We start from the raw sequence: 6,988 nt of genomic DNA, 5'->3' as shown, positions 1-6,988 counted from the left end.
CAATGTTTTTTTCACCTATTAATAAATTCTGTTTCGATTTGCGAAATACGTACATCAAATGAAAATAAAATCATTTACTGAGTAAATCAGTTCAGAAAAGAATGAGATTTTCGAAAATATTTCTTAACTGGAAAAAATGCTGTTCCAAATCACTTTCTCAAAAATAATTCATTGCAAAACTCACACGGGCAAACGTGACATGAATAAACAACAAAAAACATGTAATGATACATAGAAGATGTAAAAAAAATTATTCCAAAGGTATTATATGATTTTTTTCTCAAAATGTTCCAAAAAATGATGACCTAGAAAGGAGTAACTCTCAACTGTTTAAAAATCTGTTCTGTTTAAAATCTGTTTTTCCGTTAACCAACTGTCGTACCCTTATGAACGACAACCGTCAGAAGTCAAAACATGTGCGAGCTGAGGATTAATGAGGTCTTACCTTTCAAAGTGTGATTTCTAACACGTTAATTAAAATAATTAAATTTACATTAAATCGAAAGTGTTATATTTTTTGGAATGATTGATTTTTGGGGAAAAAGTTTTTGGCTTTCTACTCGATCAAAAAAAAAATGTGGGAATCTTCCAAAGAAAGGAAGGAAGAAGTAACTTTCAGACACAAACTGGAAGAAAGGCCTTCCTGAAACAGCTTCTTTCATATAAACAGTGAATTACACGAAAAAAAAAATCACTTTCCAAACAAATACTTCTTCATGAACACTGAATTATACACAAAACACTTTTTCTTACTCAGTTTGTATAGCTAACATTCGTTATGGAATGGACTCAGATAATATTCACAGGATTACTACACATATAAAAGCTGTTAAATTCTGTAATAAATCAAAAAATTCAATATATTGATGTGCAAATATGAAAAAATGGTAGGTGATACGGCCTAATGAGTATCATATTTAGATTTAGCACTCTAAAAAACAGAATAATGAGGTGTTTCAAGTAAAAAAGTTTTTTCATCGTTGTCCTGTGATATCATTTGTGTCTCTAGACCCCACCTATAGAAGTTTCCTATACCCAGTCGCATATTTGAAAAAACATTGAATTTAGGTCGTACTCTGTACAAGCAGCCTTGTCTGGGATATCAAGTGTAATATTCATGTATTGAGACAAAGTGGCAACTAATGGCCAAAAAAAGACTTCAAATATTCCGAATTTTCGTAGAAATGCAATGAAATTGTCAAAAAGTTTGTGGCCTCAGCGCAGAAATGAAACCAACGATGACGAAACCATTCACTTGATGAGATTTCCAATCTCTCTAACAAAATCCCCAACGCATGCCAAGATTCCATATCCGAAATTTATAACCCCTCATGACATAATCATATTAGGAATTCAAAGATCCCTTCATCGCAAATGCTGGCAAAAAAGATTGATAATCCCAAAACATAATACGACTCACCCCAGTGTGCATAAAGATAAATCCATATTAAGAACAGTTTCCTCTCATTCATCTTTTCTGGACTAGTTAGTTTTTCGTCGATCGGTATGATAGCGGCAATTTTTCAACGGGCCTTCCATTTTTTGCAGGTTATTCGATTTACGTCAGGTTGAGGGGCTCTACGCCCTTGCTGCCGTCCGGTTGATTTTGACAAATTGAAATATTTCAATTTCGTGAAAGGTCGGAAAATGTTTGAAACACAATTTCGATCAATTTGTGAAGTGTTTTTGTAACAGAATGAGGTTTTTTTGGGCTCCGGCTAACCTGGAAACTATAAAGGTGTACTCGAAGTCACTTCTCACTATAAAGATGTTTCTTTTTTTAAAGCCTCTGAGGTCCATTTCAATATAATCTTTATCAATTCAATGGTACAATGAAAAAGAACTGCAATGGAAGTAGTAATACTTCATCATCATCATACACCTAATAATGACAATTTGGTTAGCGAAATGAATGTCGAAAAAAAATTCACAATTTTTCTATGAATCTTCTTGGGAATTCCCACTTTATACAATCTGAAAAAAATCGAAATTGATTGTGAGTGGTGAAAATATAGGAAAGTTTGAAGAAAGATTAGATGTCCTCTTCCGAAAATTACTTTTGCTGAATGAGGTGCTTAATATTTGGTGAAATATATTTTAATTAGGTTAATTTTGGGCTGGGGGTTACTATCCTGGAATTGCATTTCGATGTTTTTTTCTAAGGCCAATACACAAGCTCTACAGGAAAATCCTTAAGAGGCTCACAAAGCGGTGCCTCTGCGAAAGTTCGATTCTCATTAGTAGGAGATTTGAGCCGGTTCTAAGCCTCCCCCCACCACTATGACGTATTAATTGCTTTTTTATTGGTTGTTGTTTGGTGAAGTCACTGTGATGTGACCTTGAAGGGTGTGGTGTATGGATTGTTCAGAAATTTTTTCCCGGTTCTAATCCTCCCCCCACCAATATGACGTGTTATTTGCTTTTTTTTGTTGTGCAGTGAAGTCAAGGCGTTGTGACCTTGAAGTGTCTGGTGCATGGATCGTTCAGATTTTTTTTTCATATGAGATTTTGTGTGTGTATGTGTGTGTGTGTGTGTGTAAGAGAATGCACGGTACAGGGTTTCATCATGTGCTTGTTTGTCTATGTACAAACATACGTCTGCATACTTCGAAGATCCTCCAAGTAATGAATGCTCCATCGGTGTGAGGGCACCAAGTTAGTAGTGGAGTGACGTCACAGCAATAACCGTTCAACGGCTAGAGAGCGACATGTTCACTCCACGACGTGTGGCAGAGTAATGCGTATTCATCGGTCTGCTCTCACCTCCCTCGATGTAGTGAAGGATGTGACGTAACGCCCCAGACTCGCCATCAATGGTGACACGCAGGCGGGCGAGGACTGTGCTAACGTCTGTCCTCTCCGAGAGCGCAACGACAATTGCTTGTTCGGCTATCGCTCTCGAAGCAGTGAATGATGTGACGTAACGCATCACCCTACCCTCGCTATTGATGGTGACACGCAGGCGGGCGAGGACTGTGCAAACGTCTGCCCTCTCCGAGAGCGCAACGATCACTGCTTGCTCGTGCCGGCAACTCGCATCAAATTGGGAGATGGGCTTGGCTGTGACGTCAGGCATCTCTAGTGGATGCATCGATGTGTCCTTACCTACCCTCACTCTCTACGGTGATGCGCAGGCGACGTGGATTATGGTATTTAAGAAGCGGGCGAGTGTTGGTTATGTCAGTTTCCATCGAGTGAGTTAGTGAGAACATATCATAGAAAATGTATTCTTGTGAATGTGGTAAATCTTTTACCCGTAGTGACAACCTTCGTCGTCATCAGCTCCAGAGTTGCCAAGGAGGGCCATCAGTGAAACGAGTGAGATTAGATGACGCTGCAGCACCTATGTACACATGTAATTGTTGTAATGTGATGATTCCATTGACTCAAGTGAATTCTCACAATAGAACTCTACAACATAAGAATAATACATGTGTTCAATTCAGTGATGGTGTTCAAATTATAAAGAGCGCCTTCAAACGTCGGATTGCGACATACAGGGTGCAGAGTTCCATTGTTTCCACCGATTACATGTTATTCTTTAATGAAATCAGGCAGAAAGTTATAGAATTATTGGAATCGGCCATCAGGGTTCACAAAATCATCAAAGTGAATATGGAAGTATTTGGGAGTTATATTCTACAAACACAAGACCTGAAGGAAACCAAATCATTTAATTCACAGAATAGAACAGTTGATCAATCTACTGATTTGAATTCCTTATTTGATGGATTTCGAAATGGGATTATCGCTCAAACTACAGAATTCCAGGAACGTGATTCAGGTAAACATTTCTACCAAGTTTTAATTGGATGGATTAGTAATATTGTTCTGTATTTAAGGTTGGACTTGTGAAAAAATCATGTTTCTGGAGTTGAACATTAATAAATACAGCCCGCTCAGTGGATGTTCATATGTGAAGCTGCCTGAATGTATCGAGCGTAGGAAGGCCGTGGTTAATGTCCGTAATGAAGATCAGCATTGTTTTGCATGGGCTATCACTTCAGCACTACATCCTGCAATCGATAGAACATCAGAAGTTTCATCGTATCCACATTTCAGTACAGTCATAGATGTAACAGGTATGAATTTTCCGGTAAAGTTGAAAGATATTGTGAAATTTGAAGACAAGAATGATATTTCAGTTAATGTGTACGGTTTAGAAAGTAAATTCGAGAAGGGTAAAATAATGTATGAAATAATTGGACCATTACGTTACTCTCAGAGAAGACTTAGAAGACATGTCAATTTGTTACTTATCACAGATGATTTCGGTAATAATCATTATTGTTGGATTAAAGATCTTTCAAGATTAGTTTCAAGCCAATTATCGGCTCATGAACATAAGAAATATTTTTGTGATGGCTGTTTATTATATTTTTCTAATGAACAATTACTATTACGTCATAAGATAAATGATTGTAATCACTTGAGTACTACAACACCATCAACCAATTTCAAAGTCAATAAATATGGGAAAACGGTACCTGAAAATATACTAACTTTTGAAAACTTTGAGAAACAAATGAAGGCACCATTTGTAGTGTATGCCGATTTTGAATCAGTACTGAAGCCGATTCAAACCACTAAACCAAATCCTGAATACTCGTATTCGATCAAGACATTCAAACATGAGCCTTATTCATTTGCTTATTTGATTAAATGTTCATACAATGATGATTTATCAAAATTTGTTTCGTATAGGGGTATGGATGCAGCCCAGAAATTCGTTAGCAAAATCGAAAATGATTTGAAAAATATTTATGAAAATCATCTCAGGTTTCCTATTCCTATGGATGTACAAACTCCTGAGGAAGAGGAACAGTTTGCTTCTGCCACAAATTGTGGCATTTGTTCCAAACAATTTAATGATGGCGAAGTCAAAGTGAGGGATCATTGTCACCTCACAGGAAAAAAAAGGTCCCCTGCTGCTCATTCATCTTGTAATTTGAATTTTAAATTGCCAAATTTCATTCCTATAATTTTTCACAATCTCAGTGGATATGATTGTCATTTATTCATAAAGGAATTGTATAAAAACAAAGATAAAGTGGATGTCATCCCACAAACTAATGAGAAATATATATCTTTCACAAAACATCTCTTTACACACTCCTATACGGATAAAGATGGTAGGGTGAAGAAGAATTATTTGAAAATGAGATTCATTGATAGTTTCAGATTCATGCCTAGTTCTTTGGAGAATTTAGGTGCAAATTTAACATCTGATCAGTGTATCGAGATGCGCAAACATTTCCCACAAATTGAAAATTTCAATTTGATGAGAAAGAAAGGTGTATTTCCCTATAGTTTTGTTGATGACATCGAAAAACTGAATCATCCAAGACTTCCAACCAAAAATCAATTTTATGATAAACTCAATTGTGAACATGTATCAGATAATGATTATGGGAGAGCTCAACTTGTTTGGAATTTATTCGAATGTCAGGATTTAGGTGAATACTCTGATTTATATTTAAAGTCAGATGTGTTACTATTATGTGACATTTTTGAAAACTTTAGAAATATATCTGTTGATAAATATAAATTGGATCCGGCACAATACTTCACTGCACCCGGATTATCGTGGGATGCCATGTTGAAATATACTAATATTGAATTGGAATTACTAACTGATATTGATATGGTTCACTTCTTTCAAAAAGGTATTCGTGGTGGAATAAGTCAATGTAGTGAAAGGAAACATAAAGCAAACAATAAATTTTTACCGGATTATAATCCAAATGAACCATCTTCATTCATTTCATATTTGGATGCAACAAATCTATATGGTCATAGCATGTCTCAACCATTACCAACAGGTGAATTTTCATGGTTAGCACCTCATGAAATTCTCAATCTTGATATAATGAATGTGGATATTGATAGTCCTTATGGATATGTATTGGAAGTGGATATACATTATCCCCAAGAACTTCATGATAAACATTCCGATTTACCATTCTTAGTTGAACGTTTGATACCTCCATATGCAAAATCGAAAGTTCCCAAATTAATTCCAAATTTAAACGACAAAAGAAAATATATTGTTCACTATAGAAACTTACAGCAAGCTGTCAATCATGGTTTGATAGTGATGAACACACATAGAGTATTGAGGTTTAAGCAATCATGTTGGATGAAGCCTTATATAGATTTGAATACTGAAATGCGTAATAGGTCTAATAACAAATCTGAAAAAGATTTCTACAAACTAATGAATAATGCAGTCTATGGAAAAACAATGGAAAACGTAGACAATAGAATTGATGTTAGACTCATTACACATTGGGAAAATATAAAAAGAACTATAGGTGCTAGTTGTCTCATATCTCGACCAAATTTTAAAAAATGCTCTATTTTTACAGAAAATTTTGTTGCCATTCAATTGGCTAGAGTAAAAGTTCATTATGATAAACCACTATATTTAGGATTTTCCATTCTAGAATTATCTAAAACAGTTATGTATGATTTTTTCTATGGATGTATCAAACAACAGTTTGGAGCAGATGCGTCCTTACTCTACACTGATACCGACTCCCTTATTCTCAAAGTAAATACAGACAATTTCTATGAATTTATCAAAAATAATATAAATAAGTTCGATACATCTAATTATAAAATAGGAAACCAATTCAATATTCCAGTGACAAAGTCAGTTCTGGGTAATTTCAAAGATGAATTCCCAAATGATCCAATAATCAGCTTTTACGGTACAGGTGCTAAAGCGTATTACGTGAAATCTGTTGATGGTGAACTGAAGAAGGCCAAAGGTGTGAAACGATCTGTTATAAAGAATGAATTGACATGTGAAGACTATGAAAAAATCATTGAAGAGGGAGGTATGATATTCAGGAAGATGAACTCGTTCAGAAGCGTATTGCATGATATTTACACTGAATTGAAAAATAAAGTCGCTTTATCGTATCATGACGACAAGAGATTCATCATTCCGAATACCACTCGAACTCTTCCATGGGGTCATAGC

Source organism: Leptinotarsa decemlineata, unplaced genomic scaffold, assembly GCF_025532065.1.
Source record: "Leptinotarsa decemlineata unplaced genomic scaffold, Ldec_3_MD MMD2_tig00001719_RagTag_RagTag, whole genome shotgun sequence".
NCBI classification, from domain to species: domain Eukaryota; kingdom Metazoa; phylum Arthropoda; class Insecta; order Coleoptera; family Chrysomelidae; genus Leptinotarsa; species Leptinotarsa decemlineata.
The sequence above is the reverse complement of the archived record's forward strand: the minus strand, read 5'-3'. Positions refer to the sequence as shown.